General features: G+C 37.7%; 1 protein-coding gene across 3 annotated transcripts in view; it reads right to left on the bottom strand.

The window, feature by feature from the left end:
* ZMYM4 (zinc finger MYM-type containing 4) overlaps positions 1 to 15000 on the bottom strand; it is a 710031-nt gene that overhangs the window by 681319 nt on the left and 13712 nt on the right. For 2 of the 3 annotated variants that reach the window (XM_053707061.1, XM_053707064.1), the window contains exon 2: positions 12131 to 12224. The gene's annotated coding sequence lies outside the window, so the exon portion shown is untranslated. The remainder of the gene's footprint in view (positions 1 to 12130; positions 12225 to 15000) is intronic. The other variant, XM_053707062.1, reaches the window with a different exon arrangement.

Raw genomic sequence — 15000 nt, 5'->3', positions numbered from 1 at the left:
GTGTAATAGCAGGAGATCCTCTTTTTTCTCTCTCTTGATAGAGCTATACTACATTCTAAATGTACCTTAGAGAATCTGAATAATTGGATATATTAATTGCCTTAATTCTAGAATGAGATAGTGATTTTGTCTCTCATTGGAGCAAAAGGCTGCCAATACATTGGGATCCTCTCATGCCGATATTTGAACTAAGAATACAATATAATTGGCTCTTTCTGTAGGATCAGGTGGTGATTCACGGGGTTTTGAATAACCAATAAAAAAAACAAAAAAACAAAAAAAGAAAACCTACACACACACTAACACTTAGTTTGTTTTCTCTGGGGGTTTTTTTTCCCTCATTGTTGGATTTGTTTTGATTTTCTTTTTTCTTTCTTCAGTTTTCTGATAAAGCAGGCCTTTGAGCTCACGCTTTTGATCACATGGAAAGATATATTTCACTACACCAAGCATAACTCAACTCTCCAATTATGCCACCAAAACACAAAGATAAGAAGAACAATAGACAATGTGACACACACCCTAAATTAAACACAACCACCATCCTGAACACAGAAACGCTCAAAACTTGCTTATGCAAATAGGCGGGTATAATTAATCCACAATTTGATGCATTAAAGGCAGAGATGATCACGCTAGCAAGCAAAGTCAGACAGTTTAATTCTAGAATTGTGGAAGCAGAGGCTAGGGATCTCAGATGTAGAGGGCAGGGTCAGTGTCAAGAGCACGTTATATCAAAACATCAGTATAAAAATTTAGTGAGCTACAGGCTAGGCTTGAGGAGATGGAAGACCATGCTTGACGCAATAATATTAGGTTTGCCTGAGACCAAGCAGTTCCAAGACTTGCTAGTATTCGCCTCCAATGCCCTCCCATTAGATAAACCACTAATGGAGCACATAGAGGTAGGCCCTGTACGTCTGAATAAAGATGGGAACTCTAGACCTAGAGCTATAATCATTAAACTAATGAATTTCCAAGACTAGGTTAAGTTACTCAGCATGTTATAGAGGGAAAATTCCGTCTATGATAGACCACCATAAGGTTTTACTATTTTCAGATTTTTCTGCGGAAACTCTCGAAACGCAAAGGAAATGACATCATACTGCTCAAAATTAATAAATGGCAAAGATTTGATGCAAGGTTAATGTATCCCGCAAAAATTTCAGTAACAGTTAATGGTGAATTTAAAGTGCTAAAAGATATCAAAGTAGTACAACTTTTCTTGATGAAAGAAAGATTGAATAACATGTTAGACTCTGAGTTGGTCAGTTTATTGTGTAATTTTTTTTAATTTCTTTTTATTTAAAAGATTGTGGTCAACGTGCATCAACGTATCAAACTTCACATAAGTTTCAGAATATTTGTTTTCTTTCTTTCCCTCCTAACTCATGGCGTAGTTGGGGGGGTGATTTAAAATTACTTTCATGGAATGTGGGAGGGGATCACCTCCCCATTAAACAAAAATCTATTTTAAAACAAAGAAACTTAATCTAGGATATATTCTTTCTTCAAGAGATTCATCTCAAAGCATCAGAAATTCCTAAATTAAAAAGACTCAATGGGTCAGGAGAAGTTCTAGCATCCCAAGTGGGAAAAGGAAGAGAGAGAGAGGGGGTGGCTATTTTATTCAATAAGAACCTCCAATACAAGATTATGCAGAAAGAGCTAATCCGGATGGGAGGTTTTTAATACTAAATATTGAGGGTAACAATTTTTACTTACTCTATGTAATGTATATGGTCCAATACACTAGATCAAAAATTCTGGGATAGCCTTAGTCTTCAAATTATCTATGTATCCACAGGAAAGCTTAATTATAGCTGGGGGATTTTAACTTGACACCAAACCCTAGATTGGATAGGCTTGACAGGGGTCTTAACACCAGGAGAAAATAGGGAAGTCAAGATATTTCGAAATTTTTTGCAACTCTCTCGTTGCGGTCAAGATATATGGGCGCCTGCAGAATCCTGATCAGAGAACGTACACTTGTGATTCAAGAGCCACAAGACTTTTTCAAGAATCGATTTCTTTCTGATTTCTGAAAAGTTGTGCGGAGCTCGGAGCTAGCGGGCGGATCTATGAGATATTATCTATCATGCTAATTCTATCTCTCTGGCTATTAAATCTGGTTTAGGGAAAGACCCAAACAATTTTGCTAAAAAAAAAAAATGTTCCCTAAGCATTTTCTACATAAATGTCAAATTTAAAAAATTGCTTCAAGCTAATGGATTGAATTATATAACTTTAACAAGGCTTATATAAGCAAACCAGAAATTTTCTGGGAAACTGCAAAATGCTTCTTACGGTGGAAAAATCCAAAGCCTATATGTGTAAATTAAAACGGAAAAGTAAACAAAGGGAGCCTCAATTAGCGAACGCTCTTAAGAATGGATTTAAAACATATTTGCAACACCAAATCCACAAAATTGGGACAAATATATTAAAAGCGAAGGCAGGAAGAGACATTTCCTAAAAAAAAAAAAAACAGACGGATTGATGAACTTAGGCAAAAAGGCACTATTGAGGATATCAGGACATTCTGCCAAATATTTGGCAAGAATTACAAAAAAAGATCCAACAATATAATACTATCGGTCCAAAAAGGATCTCATAGATATACTACTAATAAATTGTGATATTAAAAAGTTTTTTTGCAGTTCTACCAAGAACTATATCCGAAAAAAAAAAGTTCACTCTGAAAATAAAAAGTAATTTTGGCAAAATGTCAAAATCCCAACGATACCGAGGGATATGCTGGAAGAGTTAAATCAACCTATTCTCTTTGAGGAAGATTAAAAGGAAGTATTGAGAATACTAAATTGAATAAAGCACCTGGTCCTGACTTTCTGCCTGCAGAATTCTATAGGATTTTGCCCCAGTCTTGTATAAATTATTTAATGAATTTATCAGGAAAGTAAAGATTGATCTCATAATTTTATAGTTTCAAATATTACACTAATATTAAAAAAAAAGATAAAGATCCAGAAAACCCTGCCTCTTTTAGACCGATATCCCTACTTAATGTAGACTATAAGTTGCTAGCATTCATTTTAACCAAGAGACTACAACATTTTTTTGATAAACTGATCCATCAAGACCAAGTTGGTTTTATGACAGGCCAAAGCTTGATTAAAAACTTACGTAAAGTTACGTTGATCCTGGACTGGACCTGGAATAATTCCAACTCGCAGAAAGCATAGTGTAAAAATGACTTGGCACTTCTTATTGTCGACGCCGAAAAGGCGTTCGACTCAATATCCTGGGACCATCTACTCACACCTCTTTGGATAAATTTGGCTTTAAGGGGCAAATTAAGCAATTTGTTCATATGATCTATAAAAACCCATGTTATTTGTTAATTATTAATGGTGAAATATCCGAAAGATTTAAGCTAAATAGAGGCACTAGACAAGTGTGTCCTCTTTCACCACTTCTCTTTAACTTGTCGCTAGAGCCTTTAGCGATATACTTAAGGCAGGAGCTAAAAGGGATTCACATTAAGGAAAATGTTGTGAACCTTCTTTTATACGTGGATGATCTCTTGATCTTTCTCAGTAATACCTCTCAAGAGTATCCCACACTTGACACATATTATAGATATTTATAGTTCTATATCGGGATATAAAGTTAATACAACCCAATCCAAATTACTTTGGATTGTAAAAACTTCCTCTAGTTTAGAGTCCCATCCCTTTAAGGAAGTTCTGACCTCTAAATATCTAGGAATAAATCTTAACTTCCCCAGTTTCTTCGATTACTCTAGAAGGAAACTGGAACAGTGGATGAACTTACCCCTCTCTTTATCTGCACAAGTTACTTTAATTAAAGTAGTATTATTTCCAAAGTTACTGCATTTGCTCCAAAACTTACCGCTACTACTACTTACGAAAGATATACAGTAAGTTTGTTTAACCGCCTATGTTCTCACTTTATCTGGCAAGGTAAAAGACCACGTGTAACCCTGATAAAGCTAACATTAAGTAAACAGGATGTGGGGATGGCTTTCCCGAACTTAGGCCATTACAACTGGGCCACATTATTCAAATATGTGGCTGATTGGATCACAAAGAGGGACTATGATACTAATATGGAATTATAGCCAGATTTAGTTCTTCCGTTTTCCTTAAACGCGATTCTACGCTGTCCAGTATCTAAATTACCTTCCAATATTATAAGTATTATATCATTTGCAAATATTATAAGAGCATGGCATAAAATATGCTTAGAAGCAGGCTCCACATCGGGTATATCAAGTTATCCACAGATTACTGGCAATCCAGAATTTATTCCCTGTATACGCCCGTTGAGATTTCAAGACTGGAGTAATCAAGGGCTTGTCTATATCACCCAAGTGGTTGAACCCACAATGCAGCGCATGAAACCCTTCTCCCAATTAATGGAGGATTTTGGAATTCTGCGTTCTGACCTTTTTGCCTATTTACAGTTACGTAATTATGTCCACATGATTAGGAAGAAATGCAGACTGGACTGGTCTCTAGGGAAGTTAGCAGTCACTATTAAGATATATAAGCAGGGGAATTTCTCAATTTCTAAATATGATATGACTGATGCAACATATAAGACAGCAATACTTGAGGGGTTTAGTTAATAAATGGAATAAGTTTCTTCTTGAAATATGGCCAGAGGACATACAGTCTAGCTTCTCACTGACTAGGAAAACCAAAACGTCCAACGCATGCAAAGAATCACAATTTAAACTCGTCAATATGACTTATATTACGCCACAAAAAATGGCGAGATGGTATCTAAAGGGGAAACAATGCCCTAGATGCAGCTCCGATCTGGCGGACCTTCACTGTTTCTGGTGGTGCCTGAAAATTCAACAGTTCTGGTCGAAAATCAACTATTGGCTTAATAGATTCTTAGACCCGCAGTTTTTGTTTAAATTTCGAAATATCTTTTTCCTTGTCAAGCCGGATAAAAAGCTTAAGAACATTCCTCTTATTAACACCATAATTATAATAGGACGTATCCTGATTCTGTGGAGATGGAAATCTAGATCAGCACCAAGTATTACAGAGTTCCTCAAAAACATAGAGACCCAGATAATAAAAGAACAGTATTTTCTTCTGAATTTCAATGAACGGCAGATTTAACTTTTTTTACTAAGTGGAGCAAAGTTATTCAAACAATGCTAGTTCAAGTACAAAGACAATTGACTTATCCCCTGTCAGTCTACTTTTTTCCAACTAAATGTCCTTAATGGTAATTTTCCAGCATCCTGGTCGTATGGGTAGGGAGTTTGGAACTGAGCGGTGGTTTTTGTTTTTTTTCCCTCTCTTCCCCCCCGACTGATGTGATATCTATCCTGTTGGATAGTATTTCCTTATGACAAGAAAATATGTTTTGATTGATTAGTTTGATTAAATCTATTTATACTATGATGTATTGTAGGTACTGGGATCATTTAATTTAATGTTTATCAAATAGCTTCCGGGAGAAGTTTGATATGTTATTTAAACTGATTGGTCATTTCCTATGATCGTCCATGTGGCTCCTGTTATTTTCATGCTTTTCTCTTCTGTAATAATTCTGAAGTAAAAAGTAATAAAAAGGAATTAAAAAAAAGGGGGCAGTAAGAGGACATTTATTTTATCTTTCTATAGATCATATGAGCCCAGTCTAAATGTGTTTTTTTATTTACATCTTGTTTTCTGCAATAGTTTTTCAAAAGCCAAACTCCACCTACCATTTGCCTTATTTGGATTAGCTTATTTTGCAGTTATCGTTAAAACCAATTATGGAAAGATTTTGTGGCAGGCTTAGCCTTGTGAAGTCTGCTGGTGCATTTCATAAGAATTAGAAAATTCACAATTTTAAGAGCTAAATTACACAAAAAGGGGAAAAATAAAGAAAGTATATTGGAAAGTTATTTCACTATGCATAACTGATAGGATTTTCATGCCCTTTTAATTTCAATAATCAGTTTATTCCCTGACTACAGGTGTGCTGAATAGATAGTAAATAATTTCAGTTGACAGTGTAATGCATTAACCCCTTAAAGTGCCATAAAACAGGTTGAGATCTGTGCATATCCTAAAAGGGTTAATTAATTTAAAATAGTTTGCATAAAAAAAATGTTTAAAAATTGCTGGCAAGTATTTTAAAATAATTTTAAAAAATAAGCAAAATGAATTACATAGCTAAGCTGCCTGGAGCAGCGAACTCCACCCCCTTTATCAGTGTTTAGACACAGGCATTGTATTTCAACTGAGTTCACAGCTTCTAGGCATGCTCCAGCAGATAATCCCTATTCACTCTAGCATTTTACCAAAACAACAATGGATATAGATACAGCCATGAAAGGAAATGTGTGGGGGGAGTTAGAGCTTTACAATTCAGAAACTAAAAATAAAGGGTTAATGGCGAGGCACTGCAGTATAAATTTTCAGGTAAAGTAATTAAAGTACATATATTATTTTGTCTCTATCCCAACTTGTTTTATGTCCCTTTAATTACAAACGCTGTACAGGGTACTGCAGCTGTCAAGATTCCCTTAAAGTGATGGTAAATTTCAGACTATAAGAATGTTGCAATGAAAAATATATTAGTTTGCAAGTAAAACCATTAAATTATTTATTTTTTTAAAAACTGTATATATTTTTTAATAAAAGATTTATAATCCTAATTGGTATTGTCTGTTCCTCCACCCCGCTTCATTTTTACTTTTGGCTGGGCTGTGATGTATAGAGCAGTCAAATCCACTCTCTACATAGGCTTTCTAAGGGCTTTAAAGGGGCTTGACTTTAAGATCATCAAATGACACACATGCTGAATGGATGTTCACTAGACTTGTCATAAATAAAAAAAAATAAAAAAAGTTCATCAAGTGTGCCGGCATAACATTGCAATAGAAGCATTACTATATGAACTAATTTAACCCTTTAACAGATGGATTAAAAACAGAAAAGGTACACATTATTTTTAATGGCAAAAATTAAATAGATGGCGGACTTCCGGTGGGCGGCAATCCAAGATGGTCACAGGCTCCTGAAGCTCCGTTAAGCTTGGAGTTAAAGTGGCTATAGATCTTGCCATCCTCTTCTCCCTTGACAATAAAAGTGTCCGGGAACTTACTGGGATCAAGGCATACCACCCCTTGGCCGCCGAGAAGGGAAAAAGTAAGCCGTTTGGCCCATTGGTGGGAACATCACTGCCACGCTTTTCATATCTACTCCTGACTTTAGCAAAAAAAAAAGACAAGGATGGAGCTCCCTATCTATACAGACTGCTGCACTGACTCCCCTATCCTGGCTGAGCTGAAAGCTATACTCCTACCCAAACTAGATCGCTTGCTGCTTTCCTGCCTGGATTTGTGCGCGGTAGTTAGAGTGCAGAAACAACCTTACCGGCAAAAGATGCCCTCTTGCAACTTCGTCTCTCAGACGACACAAGCTGTTCCCATACCACATCCAACACCAGATGCTCACGGCGTGGCCTCAGAGCCTACACAGGGGAGAGGGATGACGGTAGCAGCGAAACCCAAAACAAGCATCTACAACTTGAACATGTGGCCGAATACAGTACTGGAGGTGGGACCACAGACATTGTCTCTGCTGCACACTGTGTTGTACCTAGAGTGTGGACTGAGCCGATATAGTAACTCTACTCATAGAGCCCCCGACATGCCTGCATGGTGTACTAGCAAATCTGACATGGACCGGCCTTTTACTAGGCACATGGCTCACCTGCACAGAACACAACATGGCGGTAGTCACCCCTCGCACAAAAGCTGCTCTATCCTGAACTATGGCTACCTAATTTTAACCCGTGTTGGAATCGGATAATTTAATAACTCAACCCTATTCATTTGTTGCAGAGCCGCAGCTTTTCTATATTCCTGGTTGATTACAGTTGAGGGAAATGGATTCAGAACTATTTACAACAAACTGATCATGCCCTCCACAAGTATTTGCTTGTTATTGTGTTCTCTGGTTGTTCTTAGTGTTTGTTTTTGACCCACTTTACAGATTTCCATTGCCCGACTGGAGATTACACAGGCTGTCAAATACTCCCATTCAAAACCGGCTCACTGCTGGATCTTACTGAGTATTTATGATGCTCTCATAAGTTTATTGTTTGCAACGTTTGCTATGGCAGTTTATTATAATCTCTCCACACCTAACTTGTACATATCTTCATAAAAATCTGCACGAGTACTTATATATTATCTCACCAAGGTAAGCCTCCCTCTCACATTTTGTAAAATATCCCAACCAGCGTTTGGAATTTGCTGTATAGCTGCTACATGAATGCCCCTTAATGCTCACATTGACCCTGGTATTTAGTGCACTACAGATCTCAGAAATAGAATCACATTTTACCACTCTCACATATCCGTGCTGGAAGTTCTGTATTATTTTCTATATTCTAACTCTTTAGTAAAATGAGTGGATCGTTATTCTCTGAGGGCCTCTAGTGGCTACTTTGGTATTGCAGCACACTTTCAGTAGCTCTGAGTTACGGTCATCTAACAGCAATTTATTGTAAGATTCTGCTCAACCTGACACCTGTATAGAAACAGGTATGTTTTAACATTCTCTATGTATCTGCTTGATTTTTCTTTTTCTACTTTGATTGTTTATTGTTTTTCCTTTTATGCCTGCATTGTTTCTTCCACATTGTATATTGGTTTCAAGGGGGATGGTGTAAGACAGATAATACCTTGGCTACCCTACATTTTAATTTAAAAACAAATTATTATTTATTTCTTTTTTAACTCTTATATTTATTTAAACTATGCTGAGCACTTTTGCAATTCTTTCACTGTAATTTATTTATTGGCTAAATGGCAATATTAGAGAATGCAATAGCCGTCTGTTCGCATCAGTGTTTCATAAAATAGTCAGAATGACTTTGTTAACTTAACTAAAAGCAATTAGGTGTAGTTTCTCAGCTGTCATCATAACCCAGATCAACTACCTAAATTTGGGGCATCCCACCTCCTTACATATAAAACTGCACTTCTGAACTGCTGCACAATCATAATGCTGTTTGCTGAGACTTGCAATATGTTATAACTCTCCTAATATGTTAAAAATTTTGGTCACGCTGCTTTCTTATAAGGGACACATCTCCACTGTAACTCCACAGTTTGGCTGATCAGTGTTTATATGCTACACTGCCTGATACTTGTTCTATAACCAGCGATATGCACTTAACTAATGTCTCAACGTACATACAAGCTCCTGCTTCGAACTATAGCCAGACATAATTAACCATTCTAAGTAGCCTCTGTAAATGCATATCCCACTCATATATACCAAGAAGCTATGGAGTAATTGCATACATGTAATAATACGGCAGCTACATTTTTCACAGTCAATGTTTATTAGATGATATTTGCAGGGCAATATAATTTATTAGTCAATTTTCCTTGTTTAAGGAGGTTTAGTTTAGTCTCGTTAGTTTATTAAACTGAAATACCGTGTATATATTAATCTTACTCATGAAAATTGTGGGCCCTCTCCCCCCCCCCCACTTGATATATTCACTGCATTTGACAGTTGCATTCGTGGGCTTATCCACAATACTATATGTATCGGCCTTCTCATTTTGAGATGTAATATCTTTTTGCCCCTTTGTAATAATATGATGGCATACTGTAGTATTCAGCAAAACTTCTACTGTTTTGGTTTTATTTTGTCTCTGTTTAAGGAGGTTTAGTTTAGTCTTGTTAGTTTATTATATATTTAGTTAGATTGTGTTAGTTTATAAAAAACAAAACCCCAGCATTGTGGTACAAATGAGTACTTCTGTTAGAAAGTTCTCTAGTCCATACAAGTCCTTTACAGACCTAAATATAATCGTGAACATTACATTCTAATGCATTCAATGGATTATGTTATTAAACCATGCTGTATCATCAATTCTATGCTACTTTATTGCACCCTGCGCAGTGACTTGGATCTGTAACTTATCATTGTACCATGTGTTGGTTATAAATAAAATTTAAAAAAATAAAAAAAATTAAATAGATGGCATTTGATTAGTTAAAGGGGGACATAACACAAGTGGCCCGGATAGGAGGAAAAATTAGAATAATATGTACTTTAATTACTTTACCTGCAAATTTATACTGCAGTGCTTTGCCATTAAACCCTTTCTTTTAGTCTCTGAATTGTAAAGTTCTAACTCCCCCCCCCCCACACACACACACACAATTCCTTTTTATGGCTTTATCTCATTTATTGTTCTTTTGGTAGAATGCAAAAAAAGTGCATAGGGATTATCTGCTAGAGTATGTCTAGAAACTGTGAACTCAGATGAACTACAATGCCTGTGTCTAACACTGAAAAGAGGGGTGGAGTTAGCTGCTACAGGAGCGTAAACCTATGTAATTCAATTTGCTTATTTTGAAAATTTAAATACTTGCCAACAATTTAAAAAATTTTTTTTATGCAAACTATTTTAAATTAATTAGCCTTTTTAGGATATGCACAGATCTCAACCTGTTTTATGGCACTTTAAGGTTTACCATCACTTTAAAGTCATGCGGCTTACCCTGTACTGGGCACAGAGTGGGTCTTGCCAACAGCAGTAAAACTGTGCTATTTTCTTCATACCTCAAGTGAGGCATAGGCAGAAATAGTCTAATGGAGGCCACCCCGGTTAGCGATCGCAGGGACATTGTGTCCCTATGATTGCATGCCTATCAGGGCCTTCCTTACATGAGATACCAATCTTCAATTAGCGTGCATCTCATGCTGTTGCTTGATTCCTATCCAGCTAGAGTATCAGTCAAATATGACTTATTGTGTATCACAATCACTGTGACAACCTGTGCCAGGTACTGGCATGTTGCAATGTATGCTGGTATCAGGCTCAATAAGCAATCACTGGATGCCTCTGGATTAAGGCAGGTCTAAGATGCCCAAAAAAGTGCCTATGGTCAAAAATGACAAACCACTGTTAGTTAACAATGGCTTGTCTGATCCAGTGTTTCTCAACCGCACTTCTACTTCAGCTATAATGAAAATCCGGAATGCATGGCACACTTGAGGACCGGGGGGTGGGGTGTTATACATAAATTGTATTTCTGCACTTGACAATAAAATGATTAAACAAAGTGTCAAAATACCTCAAAAGCAAATCACCTGAGGTATTTAAATTCTGCAATATATACTTTTACTTAGTAATTTTTATAGAGGTGACCGCTATTTAGCTTACAGTCCACATAGCAGAATGTTGGCGTTAAACCAATAATTGCCCCCTATATCATGTGACATAAATCAGACAATCATAGACTAGTATAGGTATACCCTGTGAGCTTGTACACAAGCTCAGTAGGATATTGTTCCCCAGAAAGAGTGTATATAACAAGATTGTGCAAAATGTGATAATGGAAGTAAATTGGAAAGTGTTTTAAAACTGCTGCTCTTTCTGAATCATAAAAGATTATTTTGACTTGAGTGTCCCTTTAAGGGGTTAATGCAATTAAAGAACAAAATACTTATCGGAGACTATTTTTACTAAATCCCTAAAATTTTGAAACCAAAAAAAAAAAAATGTGAACAAATTCACATAGTACCTCAGACAAACTGGTTGCTATATCTTTAAATAATAACAATGTGCCACCAATTTTCAGAAAACTAGAAAAAGATACCTCTAAATATCTTTCCTAGTATTTCCCTAATCCCTAAAGTGGAAAAGATTAAAACTAATTATTTTGGCAAAGGCTACGAAAAGTACCAAAAGCAGTTGAAATATTGCTTCCATTTGTTAACACTTCAATTGAGTGTATGTAATTATTGTCAAATGTTATAAACTTTCTGACTGGTGTATCAGGCCACAAATAATAATAATAATAAAAAATATTATTAATAATAATAATAATAATAATAATAATAATAATAATAGTCCAACAATCAAAGCCTGCAATAGAGGCAGATTTAAAAAAAAAAAAAAAAAACTACAACATTATAATCATTTTTGAGATACAAAAATCTTTATAGAATGTTTAAGATTTTTAATTGAATGTGGTTATTGATCTTATTCTGCCACAGATGCTGCCTTTCTTGTATATCCTGTTCTCTCTAGAGTACTCGCTCCAAATGCAGAACAAAATGGCAGCGTTAGAGATAATTAAAACACAAAGAGGTCATACATTTATGAATGTAGTCTTACAGCACTTCTGGTGGTCACATCAGGTTTTGCAGCCTCAGCATACACCCTCTTTCGATCTGCTTTTCTCTCTTTCCCTGTAATAGTGAAGAAGAGAGGTGATATGGCACATTTCAGAAAACAATGTTAAGCAAACCACAAATAGCCAAGTTATTTGTGTGTTATAAATACAGTACATGCTGAATTAAAAGGGACAGTCTAGTCAAAATGAAACTTTCATGATTCAGATTGAACATGCAATTTTAAGCAACTTTCTAATTTACTCCTATTGTCCATTGTCTTCGTTCTCTTGGTATCCTTATTTAAAAAAGAATGTAAGTTTAGGAGCCCGGCCCATTTTTGGTTCAGCACCTGGGTAGTGCTTGCTTAATGGTTTCTAAATGTAGCCACCAATCAGCAAGTGCTACCCAGGCGCTGAACCAAAAATAAGCCAACTCCTAAGCTTACATTGTTGCTTTTTCAAGTATAAGATACAAGAGAATGAAAAAAATTGATGAGTAAATTAGAAAGTTGCTTAAAATTGCATGCTCTACATAAAGACCACCTAGAGCAAACCTTTTAGATGACGACTTTATATCAGTTGAGTTTTCACGTACAATGACACAAGCGTGGTGTCTTACACCGATTTAAGGTATCAAAACATATTCCTCGAAAGAGAACAGTTAGATCTTTCTCAACCCATATCCATACATATTTTTGCAAAACATTGTTAATAACTTGTATATATTTTTTTGTTTTATTTTAAATTTGTATTTAACTATAATGTAAAGTCTAAGAACATCAAAAACAAAGTAAAATGTCCATTAATTGTACAGCTTCTATTTGCACTGTGTAAAAACTTTGGTTTTCAATAAAAAAATATTTTAAAAAAATAAAAAAATTGCATGCTCTATCTGAATCAGAAACTTTCATTTTAACTAGACTATCCCTTTAAAGCAAGTCTAGTCAAAATTAAACTTTCATTATTCAGATAGGGCAGGCAATTTTAAACAACTTCACAATTTACTTTTACCATCAACTTGCTTTGTTCTTTTGGTATTCTTTGTTGAAAGCTAAACCTAGGTAGGCCTATATGCTTATTTCTAAGCCATTGAAGGCCACTTCTTATCTCAGTGCATTTTGACAGTGCTAGTTTCCATGTGTCATATACATAGCATTGTGCTCACTCATATGGAGTTCTTTATGAGTCAGCACCAATTGACTAAAATACAAGGCTGTCAAAAGAACTGAGATCAGGGGCAGTCTGCAGAGGCTTAGATACAGGTGATCACAGAGGTAAAAAGTATATTAATATAACTGTTGGTTTTGCAAAACTAGGGAATGGGTAATAAAGGGATTATCTAACTTTATAACAATAAACATTTTCAGTAGACTATCCCTTTAAAGAGACATACTCAAAACACTTAATTCATCTTTAAAAGGGACATTAAAGCACAAAAAATGTCATTTTCACATACTTCATAGTGATTACTCGGAGCAGTACACAAGCTCATTTACATTTAGACTCTGATTGGCCATAGTAAAGGAGCATAGGGAACCGTAATCAAGAGCGTTTTTAAGGTGTGTATTCCCAGACTTTTCTACAACACTGTGCAAAAAAGGAGGGGAAGAGGGGAGGGGAAGGAAAGGAGGGGAAGAGGGGAGGGAAGGAGGGGAAGAGGGGAGGGGAAGAGGGGAGGGGGGGAGGGAAAGAGGGGAGGGGAAGGAAAGGAGGGGAAGGAAAGGAGGGGAAGGAAAGGAGGGGAAGGAAAGGAGGGGAAGGAAAGGAGGGAGGAAGGGAAGGAGGGAGGAAAGGAGGGGAAGGAAAGGAGGGAAGGAAAGGAGGGGAAGGAAAGGAGGGGAAGGAAAGGAGGGGGAAGGAAAGGAGGGAAGGAAAGGAGGGGAAGGAAAGGAGGAGGAAAGGAGGAGGAAAGGAAGGAGGAAAGGAAGGAGGAAAGGAGGGAGGAAAGGAGGAGGAAAGGAGGGAGGAAAGGAGGGAGGAAAGGAGGAGGAAAGGAGGGAGGAAGGGAGGAGGAAAGGAGGGAGGGAGGGAAGGAGGAGGAAAGGAGGGAGGGAGGAAAGGAGGAGGAAAGGAAGGAGGGAGGAAGGGAGGAGGAAAGGAGGAAGGGAGGAAAGGAGGAGGAAAGGAGGAGGAAAGGAGGAGGAAAGGAGGAGGAAAGGAGGAGGAAAGGAGGAGGAAAGGAGGAGGAAAGGAGGGAGAGAGAGAGGGAGAAAGGAGGGAGGAAAGGAGGGAGGAAAGGAGGGAGGAAGAAAGGAGAAAGAAAGGAGGAGGAAAGGAGGGAGGGAAGGAGGAGGAAAGGAGGGAGGGAGGGAGGGAGGGAGGGAAGGAGGAGGAAAGGAGGAAAGGAGGGAGGGAGAAAGGAGGAGGAAAGAAAGGAGGAGGAAAGGAGGAGGAGGGAAGGAGGAGGGAGGGAGGGAAGGAGGTGGAAAGGAGGGAGGGAGGGAGGGAAGGAGGAGGAAAGGAGGGAGGGAGGGAAGGAGGAGGAAAGGAGGGAGGGAGGGAAGGAGGAGGAAAGGAAGGAGGGAGGAAGGGAAGGAGGAAGGGAAGGAGGAAGGGAAGGAGGAAGGGAAGGAGGGAGGAAGGGAAGGAAGGGGAGGAGGGAGGAAGGGAAGGAAGGGAGGGAAGGAAGGAAGGGAAGGAAGGAAGGGAAGCAAGGAGGGAGGAAGGGAAGCAAGGAGGGAGGAAGGGAAGCAAGGAGGGAGGAAGGGAAGCAAGGAGGGAGGAAGGGAAGCAAGGAGGGAGGAAGGGAGGGAAGGAAGGAAGGGAGGGGAGGAAGGAGGGAGGAAGGGAAGGAGGGAGGAAGGAAGGGAAGGAGGGAGGAAGGAGGGAGGGAGAGGAAGGGAAGGAGGGTA

This window comes from Bombina bombina, chromosome 3 (assembly GCF_027579735.1).
Source record: "Bombina bombina isolate aBomBom1 chromosome 3, aBomBom1.pri, whole genome shotgun sequence".
Classification (NCBI taxonomy): Eukaryota; Metazoa; Chordata; class Amphibia; order Anura; family Bombinatoridae; genus Bombina; species Bombina bombina.
Note: the sequence above shows the minus strand (reverse complement) of the source record. Positions and strands in the feature narration are given on the sequence as shown.